Source organism: Hylaeus anthracinus, unplaced genomic scaffold (genome assembly GCF_026225885.1).
Source record: "Hylaeus anthracinus isolate JK02 unplaced genomic scaffold, UHH_iyHylAnth1.0_haploid 11989, whole genome shotgun sequence".
In the NCBI taxonomy this organism is placed as follows: domain Eukaryota; kingdom Metazoa; phylum Arthropoda; class Insecta; order Hymenoptera; family Colletidae; genus Hylaeus; species Hylaeus anthracinus.
In genome coordinates, this window is record NW_026534337.1 from 12,427,995 (window position 1) to 12,445,871 (window position 17,877).

The following is a 17,877-nucleotide window of genomic DNA, read 5'->3' on the forward strand; positions in this document are numbered from 1 at the left end:
AAATGTAAAACTAAACAATCGAAAATTAAACAATCAAGGGACACACATCCGCGGAAGCCTTGGAGAGAGGAATTACAATTTTGAGAATGTTTCAGAAATCCACGGCGGCTAAAATATGTCGTCGATGCGTAAATCGCATTACGTACGTTCCTTTCTTTTTCACAATGACGTTTACCGATTGCGAGTAATATATTTAAAGACTCCGAGGGTACGTAAACAGTATCCCAGTATTGCTTCGCATCTCAACAAGTATATATTACACACGTACACATTGTATACACATAACCATATAACATACGCTTAATATACTATATTTTACATGCATAACCAAGTCTCTGAAGTGCATGCGTCTTTTTTTCAATCCGAATAACACACAGTACTTTGTCCAATGCGATCTATTTACCTTTGTATATTTACATTTTTTCACTTCTGTACATACTTATACATATAAATAGTCATATATGTGTACATAAATACTTCCCAAAGGGTTTTTCGATCCTAGCCGTAGATAACGTTTTTTTTTTTCCCAGCGAGTCGACCGGTTTTCCGCAACGTTTTCGATAATACAAACGCCCCCGCGCTGCGCTATTTGCGTTTCACGGTTCCATGGGAGGCTCTTGGAAAACGCCGGTCGGCTCGCGCGCGTTCTTTCAGACACTTTTTATACATGAATTGCGAAAACGCAGAAACATTAATTGCATATACATACGTCATGTTCATTTTACCAATGTTTACGGAAGCCACGGCGTTAATTGGGTTCGACGATACGCCAACCATTTGCGAAAATTAAATTGATTATTATATTCCACTAGATTCGAGATGGTAGCACCTAATTTTAGATCGAATAAATATTAGTATTGTTTCCACGCGGATGTATACTGGGTGAAATGGTGTGCAACCTGTTCAATTGTTTCCTTCTTATTTATCTGATCAACATTATTTCATCGTGGATGACGAAGGATTTCTTTTTGAAATTCAGCAAGATCGTTTTCCATTGTTGTATGTACTTTGTTTATCATTTAGCTAATATTCAGTCCAGTATTTGTTACAGATATGTAGAACAAATAGAATTGAACATACAAATTTTGTCTCGTTAAAGTCATAAACATTGATACACTAATTAATTTCTACGTCAATGAATGTCTACGAAAATAGCAAATGAAGCACACATAAAAGTTCGAAATCTCACAACTTCGAAAATCCTGTTTAACCTTTATCATTCCGAGTAAAAAAAGTTTCAGTCGGTCGACAAGAAAAATAAGAACGAACCCAGTGCACCCAGTATATCGTTCGATCACGGAGTTGTTGATGACACGTCAGAGAACAACGAGGATTGAATAAAGTCTGAAACGAACTCGGTAGAAAAATCGCCCGATTCGCGATGATGACTGGTCTAACGCCAAAATCTTCTTTCGGTAATCACCTGCGATTTATCTCGTTCCTGGGGAAAAAAAAAACTCTCCATCGACGTTCGCCGGTTTGATCGATGTCGGACGTCGGGGAAGATGAAGAGGTAGACGACCTCGACGAAGAGAGGAGAATAGGTCCGCGAAGAAAGTGGGATACCTCGATGATTAACGCCATGGCTTTCTCCAGCTCTCGCAGCCACTTGATCACACAGCCTCTAGATTAAATAGTCTTAGATTATTAATTAGGCTGCAACTGTGTACGCAGTGCGCGCGAGGGAGCAGGACGAGGAACGTCTCCGAGCGTATTCCGCGTTCCGCTCCGCCCCACAAAATTAATACGCCCGCCACTCGGCTGCCAGCCGATTCCCAACCCGCCGGAATCGGTCGTCGTGTTAAATACAACCGCCATTCCGTCGAATTATTACGCATTCTCGCCCTAGACCACGTGCTGCCTACCTCTGATCCTGCCTGCTGAATAATGGATCCGCGAGCGAGTCGCGATTTAAGCCGCCGCGACGAGACGAACCAAGTCGCTTCACGCGAGGATACATGCGCGAATAGAACGCTCGACTTCCGATGTTCTACGATTTTTGCGTAGCGACGGAGCTTGGAATTACGAAGGTATCGACGTTTGGCCTCGAAGTCAGAGAATCAATAATTCAGCAGTTACCTGACAGTAAAGCTTTGACTCTCATGGGGGAGGGAAGCTTAAAGACTGTTTCACCTACTGGCTAGCATGCTGGAGTATTTTTTAATCCAGCTCAAATTTGGAATACTTTGTGGTCAATAATTGAAACCAGATTTTTTTTTTTAAACGCTTAACATGCTATGAAGCTACCTGTTCAACCTGAATTTGTCTCAGTAGAAATGTATTCGAATGAAAATTGATTCGAACGACAAAATTACTTATTATCGTGTATTATCAACCCCCGAAATTCTGTAGCGCGGATAATTTTCCTCGGCCATCGACGAGCACGTCGCCGCGCGAAAATCCATTAAGAAGCGAGCATCGTACTCGAGCATGCGTGTCATTCTCACGCGCGACAAGCTGAAGACTCACGGTATCGCAGCTACCGCGGAAATGAATTGAATTTGACGAGGGAGATGGACTGGAACTTGCGTCGTACCCGATAAGGTATTGGATGGATCGAGAACAGGCTTGAAAAATTCAGGGTTCGATCACTGTAGATTGGAAAAGTGTTTTCGCGAGAGAACACTTTTTGGGCCAAGTATTTTCGAGGTGACACATCAATTAACTTTAACAATTTTCCAGGTAATTTCCATAAAACTTGTTCAGGTTTACTTATTGGCAAATTTATATTCTTGACAAATTTATTTGTTCGAGTCGTTAGAAGATCAATATATTTGATACAGTTCCCATGAAATGTCACAAATTTTTTCTGACTAACAATGTTGTATCGATGAAAATATGTCTCCTCAGAAAAATGTCTAGAACCTCGAAATCTCTTGAAATATGACCCCGAAATGTTTCTTCTAATGGTATTCACACCATCTTTGCGAATCCTTCATTTTTCGACTTTATTTCCTATCTTCAGAACAAACGAAGGTCCTCTCTGTATAAATCTTGATTAGTCACGGTTTCGAGAACGTACCGATTGACACTTATCCCGTTCCCCAGCTCGAAAAGTCATCGCAAACACAGAGTGATTACCGCGTTAACGAAGCCACGTGCTACCCGAACCGAATACCAGACGTAATACCTCAACAATTGAGAACCCCAGAGAGGCAAACTCCAATTTTGCGTTAAATTGAATTCAACGTAACTGTTAATGGCGTACTTGGAAGACATCGGGCCGGACTGCTCGGGCTGTTCCGCCAGTTTATCTCGAAATCACTTAATTCTCGTAATCGCGTTGATCCCCCGAATTTCGGGAAACTATTGATAACTCGCAGAATATCCGGAAAACCGTACCTACCACGCGTGGGAACCGCGAAAAAAAGACGCATAGGGGCAAAGGGACGCGTAGAGGAGTTAGTGGAATAAGAGTGGATGCATCAGACGTTCCACGAAGCTTGCAAGAGGAGAGGTGACGAAATGCTGAATCCCTTTTCAACGATAATTAACAACTAACGAAGCCTGCAAATTCCATGCGAATCGGTGTCCCCCTATTAAGCAGTTAATTCAAATCTCCCTGGTCACTGTAAACCTCCCTCTGTTACTATTGTCAGGTGAAAGACGCCAAAAGGTGAGCAACAACAAAATCAGATCAATTGATGTGGAAAAGGCTTGATGATGAATATGTGTAGAGTAACTAAAGTTCGTCGAAAATGTTTCGATCCCATATATTCTTGCGAAAATCTTCGCTCGAAGGGGGCGAATAAGAGTATCGCCAATAGCAGGTTAATCAAGTTTAGATTGCTCCGTATCAGCAGAACTTTAACGCACGTGGAATTGATCCTTTGCCTTTGCCGCAGATACTGGAATCCGGATGTAATGGATACTCATTGTCTCAACTGCGAGGCACGACAGTATACCATTGTGAGCCATTCGATTGTATCATTGAAAGACAGGTAGACCAGAATTTCTAATGCAGTAAATCGTGAACTGCTTCTATTCAGAAGCTAACTTTAAGGAACGATACCCTGGCTACTTGCGTTGGAAATGGACTACCGCGTATATAAAACCGACCTATTCGTCTCGTTTTCGAAACGGGTTTGTAAAAATCGAATCTCTTACTCGATAAAAGTAAATTTAATGCTAAATAAATATTCTTCGTTATCAATCTCATAAGACAAAAGTATAAGTCGGAAACATTATTTCATTTTCAAGTAATTTTATACGGAAATAATGACTCATGATAATTTGTTAACTAATTAAGACTGGCTGATTCGAAATTTTCTTTGATAACGGTTAAGTAAATCGTCATAAAGTCGAATTAGAGTTCGCTCGTAGAAAGGTAGTAAAATGTGAAACATTCGTGTAATGGCCGAGAAGCAAAGCCTCGGTGCTTAAGCATTACACAGGGACAATGGGCATAGGTTTTAATTTCAGGATTCCACATTCGCGAATATAAAATGGTTCGTATTATTCAGCGTCTGGCACGTAATACAAATCCTTAATACCGCGATAAACGCTGCAGGGACATTTAAATCTCTCGCTTTTGTACACTACTTTCACCAATCCTCGAAGCTTTATAGATCGATAAGAGGCTTTACTTAAAAAGTAATAAATTTGTCATTAATGTATCATGTTAACCAGAATAAATAAACAGATGGAGATAGTTTTTAAATGAAAATTGATGAAACGAAATAGCCTTGAAAATTCATATCCGTACTCTTTCAAATGAAACTGTCTTTATAAAATGTTTATTTCGTCGTATGGAAAAGTGCATGGTTTTGTTGAACGTATTCTGTCCACGAATTCTCGAAGCGGACGAAAATAATATCAGAGCATGTGTCCATTTAGCAACACGCTGCACATACCCTGGGGAACAGTTACCACGAGTAATTCTTCCAAAGAGAAAGGTGTTTCCTGCGAAACCGTAAAGCGAATCCCGAGCATCCCGCTCGAAGGTACTTTTAGGCGGTGCTACTGAATTTAAGCTGCTATAACCTGGAGGTTAAAGCTTCGGGACTGGCGTACAGCCCGTAAAATCCGTTTCACCCGAACACGTCCCCGGATGTATGTAACCCAGCGCCCTGCCACGGCACGACCGCGAATCGACCGGATACTTATGAAATTTGTACAAGCTGAATCTATGGAAGACTTTCCTTCATGCTTTTATGAAACCTTCTCTTACTTTCCGCGAGACGTTCATTTTTCTATCGAAACACTTGCATTCTTTTATAATTAACGTGATTTGTTTACATATTTTTAATTAATCCACAAATAAATCAAATAATTCGACAGCAATTTTTAAAAAGATTTTCTATAGTTTCCGACGTAATATCAATCGATATGGAAGCATTGTTGCGTGTGGAAAACGTGACACTGGACTCTTCTCGGGGACGCAGATGACAGAAATCGCGGCAAAGGAATACCATGATCAAATTCAATCGGACAGTGTCGAATTCAATTCACCACGAAACTCACAGAGAACATATTGCTACTTCGGAAACGTTGTACAACGTTAACATAACGAGGTACGCTCGATGTTTAATCAAGTGAATTTCACTGTCCATATTTGTCGAGGTAAATTTCATTTCTACCTACGTTTCGTAGGAAAATGTTACAGGATTATGTATCAAATTTTGTTATTTCACCGCGCTGGCTTTGGCAATATTTGCTTAATCTCGCCGTCTTCAAACAATCCACGTCATGCGCGCTATATGCGACGCGATCGTATTTGCCGAAAACTGAAGTAAATATTTCTTGTTTTTGAGGACGATACCTTTAATTAACATTATCGATTCACATAAGCAATATCGTACTAAAAGATTCGTCGTTCCAATATACCGTGCTCTAATTTTTCGTAGGGACTCTTGAAACTTGATAGAATAATCAAGTTATTTATTTGATGTTGTGCCAAATCGCAAGGAGATATTGTTACGTTGGTTCTGAAGATTAAATAAAAGTTTTACGTACTTCAGGGGTAGGTTATCATTATTTGTGCGATGCAACGTCAACAGTGTAACTTAAGGGAGCATTACGTGGAATAATTAAGAGTGAAGTTTTTTTATATTGAGAAAGTTTGCAATAAACGTGCGTCATTTCGAACAGGAAGCACTTGAGAAAGTTCGCGATTATACACGTAGACATGAAGTATGAATATAATGCTTCCTTTATTCCGCCGTTGTGCGATAAACAAAGATTTACTTAAAAAATACTGTTACGAGGCAGTAGTGAGGTAGTTTAAGGTTGATGTGACCAATAAACTTACAATGATACAATGGAAATGGCAAACAGTACCCAATGCAAAGAGGTTGCTATACAGGCGAAAGGTCCATAGCTTCAAAAAGTTAGGAAACAAATAAAATCTTTCCTCGTTCTTCTATGTTCTCATCATCGAGTACACATCAATTGACAATAAAAATTCTAAACAAGTTTTGCTCTTATTTAACATCGAGAACTCCTTTCAGCGGCCCAAGTGACACTTCCAGAGAATCAATACCTATCAACTCACCTCCTAGTATTTATCCCCAAAGCGCAGATCCCACTTTTGATACACGCAAGTCTCAGTGCTGTTCATGAATTCGTCATAACCACGTTGCACAGTGTTCCCGCGGTAATCACTCGACTTAATCGGCTTAAGAACGCTCCTTGGCTAGGAATCGTTCGTCGCAGCGGGCAGGATCGGAGGGACGCTCGAGAATGGTCCAACTTGACGCGATCTCTGCACCGTTCGCGTCCCAGCAAGGTACGGGGTACCCGGGAGCCGATAAACTCCGGCTCGCGATTAATCATCGATGGCTCCTCGCGTTGGAAATACGGTCGACGTCGGCGATTGCGAGGGGCACGACTCGCAGCGGGTGGCGGCTGTAATTATGTGTATAATTAATAGAGATGCGACGTCAGGCCACCCCGTTACTGCAGGCCACCGCAGCATCAGGCCCGGTGCCTGCCTCCTCTAAACACGCGCAACACGTAGGAACATTTCGGCATTCCTGCGGAACAGCCAAAATGCCTCTGAACGCAACTACTCCAGCACCGCGATCACGCTGGACCGAGTCACGAATCTATCCGCAAGCGGAACACGTACGGGTTGACATATATGAGCAGCCGCTTCTGAAGGTATGCAAACCATCGGGTTCGAAGCCGCAGCCGAGATTGAAGTCAGTCGGTTCGTGAAATGTTTAGGGCGGGGTGCGAGCCTGACTCGCCTAGCCACGAGTCAACTACTCGGGGAACCTCGGCTGACCAAGTAAAAAGCGTCGATGGCATTGTAGGGTTTATTAGCTGTGAACGAATTTCTTTTTTTACTCGAGAGTGTCTTGTATCACTTTTGTATCGAGTATTCTTGTATTTTTAGATGGAGCATTATTCTTAGGGGTTGTTACATTTTTCAGGGGATTATTAGATTATTCAGAGAAGAATCGTGGAATTTGGGGATATTTTACGTAGAGCAATGTATTTTAGTGCTGAATAACTATTTGCATAATTTTTTTTTATTACAGCAGACTCTTCGTCTTTTGTGAATTTTACTTTACGAGATTTAAAATTCATAGTCTCGTCTTGTACACGTCTCACGAATCGACTGACTTTGGATGAACCTTATATAAACACAATTATTCTACACCCACGCACATATGATTGGACCATGGATTTATACTAATACACGTTCCTATAAAAGGAGTAATCGTTTCTGTTTGGTACAGTCTACGACTAATTTCTGCTGGCCCAGGGTAATTAATATATTTATGTAATATTAATATCTCCAATGAAATAAATCCCATACTTGAATTAATTCAAGGCTTCGTTGTTTAGAGCGAAACAGCGTTGCATTGGGATTACTTTTAATACCTATACTCGTTCGGACGATACCCGCTCAATAAATCGTGAGTCTCTATTAAAGCAGAAGTGAAAACAACGGGTAGGTCTACTTTAAACTATAAAATATTGCGTTTCTCGATTGGGATAGTGTCCATAAATACAGGCAGCTTGAAAATGCTGGGAGGAATAAGAAGGTAACGTTACGTAACTCTTTTTAAGAATACTTTATCAGTCAATGTCGGGTTCCAGCTTGCGATCAAGATAATATTAAATTCATCATCGAGTATATTTTCCCTGCTCCGTTGTCGGCCACTTTATCGATTGGACTAAATTACCTTGCATATTCACGTTTATTTGCTAAATGATAACAGTCTTCCGTAAATACAAACTGGGAAATGTACACTTTAAATAGACCTCAAGTGAATTTACTATTTTTATTTTTTAAAACAGTAAATATTGTTTTACTTCTTTTACTCGCGAATGGCTTTCTTAGGAAGAATTTCTCGTACCGTATTTATGTAACGTTTCGTTCCTGCTTCTATTGCAAAGAAAATATTGTCAGAGTTGAGATAGAAAAGGTAGATTCAGGTCCATGTCGAATTATGTAAATATAATGTATTTTGGGGAGAAAGGAAGATCAAGTCGAGGTCGAGGAGATTGTTGTCCCATGAATGAAGGAATCGAGTTAGTGAAATTCCGATTGGAATAATTCGCTTTCACCGAAACGTGAACAAGTAAAGCGCAATGCCAGAGGTCGTGTAATATTACATTTTCATGAGAAAGTATCCTGACACGCGTTTCGAAACGCCGCTCACGGCGGATCGCGACCCGCCAAGTTTCGAGCACCCCTCCGCCAAATTAATGCTACGCCACCGTGTATAGGCGCATACAGTGATTCGGCGCCGTTAACTTTCCGACAGTTTGGCCGACATTTATGACGGTCGAGTTAGAACGCGGCCCACCGCCTCGTTATGTCGTCAGGATTGTTTGCTCATGAGGGTATAACAACTTCAACAAATACATATATTCGCCTGGGCGTGTGGGAAATTCTCGCGGTCTGTTACTGGCGCGTTTACCGTGTCGAAGATGCCTGATTCGATTCGGTAACGGCGACGCTCACGAGGAATCTCGATCTTTGACTCCTCTAATTGATATTCATGCGATGAAATTTTAAATATTACTAAGGGCTACTAAGGAGGAATAATAATTCACAGAACAACAATTTTTTTGTTTTCCTTTTTACATGTATAAAATGTAAATGCCTTGGAAATACGATTCTCTGATTTCCTCGACATGAATATCATTAACGATGGAGCATACGGATAACAGAAACCAAAATAACCGTAGACGAGTTGAAAATCTGGACCGAGACAATGCATTCTTTGTTCTGAATTACAATTAGTAATTACCATTTCTGTATCAGACTGAAATAACCAATTTCCTTCGAGCAGCTCTTCCGACAATAAAACACCTCCAATCGGCCAAAGTTTAGAATTCCGTTCGAGGAGCAAAGCGCAACAGAGAAAATAAAAAGGGATATTATCAATCAACGGTTCAGTTGATTCCGTTTCGCCAATTTCACGGAATCTTGAAACGGAACTGCGCTGTAGAATCTCCCTCCACAAGACGAATAGGGATTTTTATAGCGTCTTTATGTGCAGAAGCACGTACGCGGGTATCGTCCATCGAGTCGTACAATCTCGTAGCACCCGAAATCCGTGGAAAACACCGAGATATAAATTTCTTCCCCATGCACTTCTTCCTTGTGTAAAAACGTTCCAATGATACTTGAATTGAATCAGCGTATACACCTGCGGCCTTGGCTCACTGACAAGATGATACTCATCTATCAATGAACGTTCAAAAACCCAAAAATTTACCCTGGCACAACTCAAAGAAATAAAGCAACCCGTAGAAAGTAAGGGAGAAATTTTTCGTGGACTGTGGACTTACAACTAACGTTCCAAGAAACATGATTTCAAAATTCTAGAAACGTTTAAAGATTAAAGTTTGTTGCTCTGTTACACTGTTTGACTACTAGGAAAGAAAATAAATATTATGGCAGAACGGCAGGCACGATAGCGATTAGAATCGTGGCTCGGTTGGCGCGCATGATCGCGCGAGGAGTATGGTCGCGATGATGCACAAGCACGGTGGGAAACGCGTAGGGGAGAGCGGGCTCCGTGGCGTAGTGAAACCTCAACCGCCCGAATTTCTAAGGGAAGCTTTCACTTAAAACCGTGCGCGTCTTCAGTCGACGAAGACGAACTTAATCCTCGGAAATAGGAACGTCGGAGAAACTCGAGCTAAATCCTCCTAGCGCGACATCTAAACTGACGACGAATCGTGAACGTAAACCAGCGGGAAGACGAGATCGATAGCTACCGTGAGACCGTTTCGTGGATTCGCTGTTAATTCTGTCGCGGGAAACACCATCGCGGATGGCTGCCTCGTTGGCTGTGGATGGGCGAACCTTAACCAATCCAGGATCGTTCGATGCTTTCGACGAACTTGGCGAGATTTACCTGGGCTGTTTCTTTGTTTGGTTATGGACGATATTGTTTAAAAATCTGGAGTAAGACTCAACTTACTTAGATTCAACTCCAACATAAAATTTGGAGTAATAAGTAATATAGGAATATGAGCCACGAACATCGAACATTAATTTTCGTAATAAACACAGATGTAATATGTTTCTCTGTCCACTATTCTCGAGATAAAATAATAGCGAGATAAATTAACTCGTAATTGAAATTAGAATTTCCACTAACATTGTTTCGGAAGTGTCCGTTAACGTTCAGCGACAATAAAATCCCTCGGGAGAGAGGAAACACCCTTGATTCAACGAACACTTCGTTTTAATTTCGCAAGGCGATGGCGCATAGTCACGTCTACGCTGAAATGATGCTAAGTGGCCATCGCGTTAATATCGTTTAAAGATACACAATGTCCGCGGATAATAGAGGGCGGGACGGTCGTTATTCGCGAAACAAAAGGGGAGAATGCCTCGCCTAGTGCCGACTTACTTGTTGCTCGCCGCGCTCGACGCCTCTTCTCTGGTGAATATCGTCGCCCAAAAGCGACAGTCGCGCGCACAAAAGAGGAATCAGAGGGTGGAGGAAGAAAAAGAGGATGGAAGGGTCAACGATCTTGGAGGACAGGAGTTTATCCTGAAAGCCAGAAAATGCCCGTCATGCAAAGATCGTCGCCGTGTACCACGGAACAATCGACGCCGACGTGAGTGAGCTCCTTAGAATTCGTAAACGGCGCTCCAAACGCTTTACAAAGGTAACGGCCGATTTATGTCATCCGTTCCGACGCGTAATGGTTCCGTTCGGACAAGTATTCACGTCAACATGCGATATTTGTAAATCCAACGACTCAATTTGGCCGAGAAATATTCTTTACTCGTTGATAGAGCAAACTATACAGAAAATTTGGTTAGAGGAGTGAGGATTTCAAGTATGCAAAGTATGCAAGACTTCAAATATTTGTATCAGGTTGGCCCGAAAGTTTCTTTCGTAATTTGCACTCAATTATTTTGTGTGGCAGTTTTTATATAGATAGAACATGTAATTTCTTAGATGTTGATGTTGTAACAGTAATGGAGCAAAATGAATCGTACGCAATTCAATAATGTAACATTAGACATAAAATATTGTGTATGTATTACTTATTAAGGAAACGAAAGAAACTTTTGGAACAACCTAATAGATAATAAAAATATGATGCAAGAAACCATATGAATTTGGTGAAACGTTTCACATCGCCTGCTATTTTCAATATTTTCCAAATAAAATACTCTCTCCAAATAATATTCTAAAAGTGAAAGAAAGAGCTGATCCAGTCGGACGCCAACATACGAACGAAAAACGTTTCCATCCCTCTTTTTCGACCCTTCCGCGTGAGTTCTTTAAAAGGTACAACGCCGAGATAAAGTCGTCGAGGATATATGCAACGCATCGCGATTGTTTCGCCGCGGCGCTAGCCGAGAACAAAAGAGAAGACGGCCGTTTGTGTAACAGGCGCCGGTATGAAAAACCGAGAAATTCGCTGGTGTCAATTACAGCCGTTTTCTCCGTTTTCTATGGAATTAAACTAATAGGATATTCTCTACTCGTCCAGTCGTTTCAAGCTTGGCGAGTGAATTTCGGATCCCAATATTTGGACATTCTCAGCATTCGCATGAAGATACTTAAAAAATAAAAATGTGTGTGCACTGTAATTCGAGATTGCAAGATTCTTATTCGATTAAATGTTCGCGATTAAATAGCGATTCTCGCTACGTCTTCATCTTTTTTCCCTTTTTTGTTTAACTAACCGTGACCCGACTTATTCGCCAAGTAGGCAATGTCGAGCCCTCGGTTTCGCGAAAGTGCTGAAAAGTACTTAGTCGCTGTTCGACATACTTTGCCACGAAAAGTTCGAGAACTACCTGACGAGATCGAAAGTATTAACAGGAAGAACGGAATTTCGAATTTTCCGGCGATTCGGTTAATGGGCGGGACGACGCGATGCGGGAGAGCAATCGCTCGAAACTTTTACGTCGCCCTTATTTTGCTCGCGTTGAATTTGCATGCATATGAAAGCGCGAGATTTACAACTATACCTGTCCGTGTGATTTTTCGCCCGTGAAAAGTCGTCTCTCTCTGTGTCGGTATTAAACTATGTCTTTTTTTTTTTTTTACATTCCACTCTGAAAATGTTCATTAAAGTTAATTCTAGAATGACCGTGCCGCTTTGTAATAATCTTAACGTATTAAACTTTCGTTTGGTCCTTTGTTACGTACCTCTCGAATATTATTTTTTCAACGAGATCTTTTTAATAATTAAGCAGCTCGCGTATGCATGTGCGCGAGGTTTGTCCGGGGTAATTGTTATTAACACGGGTCAGTGTTACTCGAACGTGGCGAAGTTGGCTTCGTAGCTGAGATTTCAAACGTATCATGAAATAAATGATGTTCTGGGAAATTGTAGGACTGGCAATCGACTTTGTATAACTCAAGAAAATTCAAGGATTTTAAGTGATATATTACCAATACAATGAACAAACTTTTGTGATGCACAGTGGCTCATATTTCTCACAAACCATTTACTATATGTAAATAGAATACAAAATTTAATTCCTCGAAGTGAAATTTTCCATCTCATTTTTATGCTAAATACCGATGCAGTTGCCTAAGGCTTCTACTTCGAACGCTTTATTGCATTCTACAATCTTCAATATCCATAAAACCGTACTTCAAGCCGTTCAATCGGAAAATTTCCTTACTTTCAGGAATAATAAATTCCAAAAAAAAGAGAACCTAGCCTTCCCACTCGATTAAGTGTAGAGAAAAGGAATGTACACTCGGAGAAACATGGATTTCCCAATAAATCTCGCCTTGGAATATATTACCGACATTCATTAGGCGTCCACTACAGTCATCGCGCGCAGCTGTTTGCTAAGCCACGTGACACGCAACAACAAAGAGACAAAACGGTTAATAATCGTCACATTAAACCTGCGCAACGAGCCTGAACGTAATATCGTCATTACTCGGATCGCGTGTCGATCGTTGTTAAATCTTGAAAATTAAATCGAGAGAACGAGTCGTACATTCGCAAATAAACACGAAACCGTAATTTTAAACGAAGTTCCATCGCAATAACGATAACGTTTGTTTCGTTAAACCTTCGTCGAGGCTCCAATCGAAGTCTGAAATATGTGGCAAGATCAAGCTGAAAGAAGCCCAGCAGAAGAGTGATTTTGATCGAACGCTTCGTTCTTTGTGAGAATTAATTGAACACTTTTTCACCCTACCGATTCCCTTTCCTTCGTTCGGGATTTTAATTTACTCCATCTCTGAAATATTCGCTCAATTAACCCCGCGAAGCAGAACTCTGCTCTGCGTGTCTTTGATAGGTGTCGAAGACACAATTTTTCTTCCTTTCGGCGGTATTTTTCCCTCGCGTGTCATTTCGTTCGTTTTTCCCTGCCTCGGTTGTTCTTGTTACAACGCAGTCTAACGCGATGGAGGAAAAGTCGATATACCAGACAGGGGGGGGAAATTGTGCGCAATTTAATCTTCCAAGGTGTCATGCTTGCGTGGCGATAAGCATCCGCGAATAAAGCCTGAAATATCCGCGAACGCGCCGAGAAAATGCAACAATGCGCCGGGGTCGCGTTTTCACCGAATGTACGAACAATGAAATATTGCCTGTAAATTGCGAGTTTGCCGTTGAATTCTTCTGCTGAAACGGGACACAACGTTTGAGGAAAAGTGCATTGTCTGACCCTACACTTTGACTCAGCGTAATCGAGGCACGGCATAATTATACTTTTGGTATGATGTAAATATGCATATAATTAAGTATTATTTTGAAATATTATTTGTGGTGGTATTATATTTTCTGTTGGCAATATTATTATTACCATTAATAGAGAGGCTTGTAAGAATAAAACAAATGTTCTCTGCCTTAAAGCAAGGACTATTTATTATAGTATCTCGAGTCGTTATGAAAATCTACAAGCAGCAAATATCCTTTTAAATTTACGTACCCAACTTTACAAATTTAAACAAAAAAATTGTAATGTTTCTAGTTTAATAAATACTGATATCCATGAATCTAAGACAATAAATAATAAATAGTAGTTAATTTGTTCGACTTGCCAACGTTATATGTTATTAATAATAATATTGTCACGAGATATCCGCGAAATGACATTGATGTCACGTGTATCGACGTATAGATATATCATCTTGTTTGAAATTGCGGTTAACCCGCCGTAACGCACTACTAAGCACTGCCACTTCTGCGTGCTGCGGTTAAACAATAATTATCGCGTCGGATCGCTAATAACTTGAGGTAATTATTGCTAATCGAACAGTCTCCAACAGCTCTTTATGTGTTAACTACATTTACATAGTTCGATGGTATTGGGATGCCGAGAGTCGCGCTACCTTGGCTGGGAATCTGTCAAATTTCAATATGCAAAGATTGATGTGGCGCATCAATATTGTTAGTGCATTTCGTATTGCACGATTCTGGCCGCTATTGGCATACCAGAACGAAGAATTACGCAAACAAGTTGCGTTTGCATGCAAAGACTCTATGGAGAAATGGAAGCAATTTACATTCGTATATCCGTTGCAATTCATAACATTTCCATTTAAGTGCAGTACCGGTTATAGACTATTTGATATTATTTTTAAACCGTGTTTCATAATAGAAAATTCGTATACTTTTAGCAGGGAATTTTTAACAAACTTTGTCTTGGATGGTAAATATAAAATTCAGCAAATTGTCAAATATTTTATACTTACTATTTGTAGGAAGATCATGAACTTTTATAATTTCCACCACTATAAATGCTTTATTTGCCTATGTACAAACAAACTTAGAACTAAGAAATTTTTATCTTTAAACGAACAATTCGTAGAATGTCCTTTATGTTTTATTCTCTATTCGAAACTTTTGCCTGAGCAAAAAGCCTTTGCCCATCTCTGACGATATGCTGTACAACCAGTAATGTTCGAATATTTCTTACCCAGCTTCCTTCGTTCTACTTGAAAGAGAGCATCATCATCCTAGAGTTACGTTTGGATGGCACACAGCTGGCGAAAAATAAAAGAACGTGGAATTTTGATGTCCTCCAGCTCTCGCAGAGGATGCATATTACCGGAGCTTTTCTCGAGTATGTTTTATCTCAGATGCACTCCGCAACATCATAAGCGACTTTTATAGACAAATCTTTCTGAAAATGTAACGCGCGCTGTTCAGATGCAAAACTGATTTAGGCGTTTCGCGTCGGAGGAAAGCAGATTCGGAGTATACGTGGCGGGAATAGTACCGGAGCATCGTTTTTCTGAAACAGTATGTTGTGTGGGTTTTTTTTTTTTTTTTTTTTTTTTGTAGAATCAAATTGTTTTGGCTTTTCAATATTCAACAAGTTGTACGTTAGCTGACAGATATTAATTTCTCAGAGAAAAATATTATTAGATGTAAACGAAAAATGTATCAAAGCACAGGTTCGATTGCCATCGAGCTTCCAACACTTTAAAAAAGCGCAGAGAGTCAGGTATAATTAAGCGAAACCTGCTCGTCGCGATGAGCGGGTTAATAAATATTCAAACGAAGCTTGTTTATCAATGAAACAGCGCCACCAAGAGGATAGGAATTTGCTCTCTACTTTATGCTTCGGCCATAAATTGTAAATATTACCTCCCGACTCTTGTAGTCTCTTTAATTACAAAACTGTTTGAGTGGTTTTATGCGATATTGATGCATAAAATCGGCGGTTTCCGTTTCGTTGCGAAAATCAATCGAGTTGACGATTCTCTTGCCAATTCTACCAGAACGAAAATTGTCCTAGATAGAAATAAATGGTTTTCGTGGATGAGTATAGCTGAAATAAAAACTTTTCTGGATGGCTGAGCATTCTCAGATGTCAGCCTTTATCTCTTAACGCGGTTCTAAGTGGCTGCTTCAGATTATCCCTGAAGGATCAGAAGGGAAGCAAAGGGACAACCACTTAGACAATCCTCTTTTTCCCGAAGACATAACGGAAGAAGGGTGGCCACGTAAAATCGTTGACAGTAATTGGTTTGTAGTCCCGTGGTGTTCGAAGCCAGCATTCTTTGTTATTTAATTAAAACGTGCGATTAATCGTGATGCAATTAGGAATAAATTGAATCTTCCAGATGAAACATTGGAAACAAGGATTACTCTCGTACCTAATTATCCGATTATATCGTTTAATTGGTTTAATATATTTTGTCATGCATTTCTATCAAACTTGTATTCGAGACAATAATGTATTCCACGTAATCACCGTGAACGTTATTTAATTCTTATCTGATTTATTTGTTTTATTTGTTCGTACGATCTCACTCAAATGTATTTCTGCGATACAGTTTTTAACGAAATTAACAGGCCACGAATTCTCCGCGGTTTGTGAATTCTATCCCAGGTTTTTAATCTTTCAATCTCTGGATTGAATTTAATTAGTAAAATTATTTGATATCCCGAATTGGGAGGATAAAATTCCTAGCTATAAAATACTCTATTTACACGAAACACGAGATGGTTATGGATACAATTCGTTCAATCGAATATTAAATAGGACGTCGTGATTTTTAACGTTACTCTCATCGAAAATAATGCCATAGATATTTCGTTGAAGTATATTTTTTCAATTGACTCGTGTGTAACTGTCGAATTTAACATTTTTTTAAAATGAATATCGTGAGAAGCCGTCGAAACTTGAAAATATTTTTAATTTTACAATTCTCAATTCAAATACAATGATGGACTTGAAAAAGGTAAATAAAACCAGAAATATGAACGAGAAAACCGTCTTTAGGATTCATAAATGGAACTCTGTAACTCATAATTTTCCTATCTTGTTAATTGTACACGGATCACTCCCGATTGATCTTCTTGACGAACAATTTGCATTTATATTCGCGACTGCTTCGATTATAATTGTATTAACGTCACGAATGACTTTGATGCATGACAATTTGCATAAGCCTGATGTACGATCTTTTAGATTACGTTAGCTTGAACGAACGTGAACGTTCGTTAATTTCCTTTGCTACGGCGGTTAACGACGCCCGGACAAAATCGATGTAGGGAGACAACCACGTACGGGGCTATTAGCCTAAACGGTCGACGCCAAAGAGCGATGTAAAGAGACTGTTCGATCGGCAAAAAATTCAACGTTGTGATCGATAATTCTGAATAAAATTTATTCGAGGTCAATTTGTCACACCGGCGAAACACCTTGGAAGACGCAAATTAATCCTGCATAATCTCCGCTTTACCTAAACATTATTTAACCCTCGTGAACGCCACGAGTGTTAACAAAAGCAAAGAACGACGTCCAGGTCTATGGCCTCCGCGACAACATACACACACACACAGTTCGCCTTTCAGCTTGACATTGCCAGGCGATAAAAATCGAGGATTAAAATTACCGATGGACCGCGAACGTCGATAAAACGCGCGCGCCGGAGGGGTGGGGGATAAAAAATATAAAGAAACGCGCGACCGAGGCCGAGTACAACGATTAATGATGATGTAATATGAACA

The 17,877-nt window shown here is 40.2% G+C and overlaps 2 protein-coding genes across 5 annotated transcripts in view; one reads left to right on the top strand and one right to left on the bottom strand.

Annotated features, from left to right (window-relative positions):
- LOC128888228 (endocuticle structural glycoprotein SgAbd-2-like) overlaps positions 1-17,877 on the bottom strand; it is a 469,661-nt gene that overhangs the window by 433,491 nt on the left and 18,293 nt on the right. The window lies entirely within an intron of this gene.
- Positions 1-17,877, top strand: part of LOC128888213 (neuronal acetylcholine receptor subunit alpha-7) — a 257,970-nt gene that overhangs the window by 124,470 nt on the left and 115,623 nt on the right. The gene's annotated exons all lie outside the window — the stretch shown is intronic.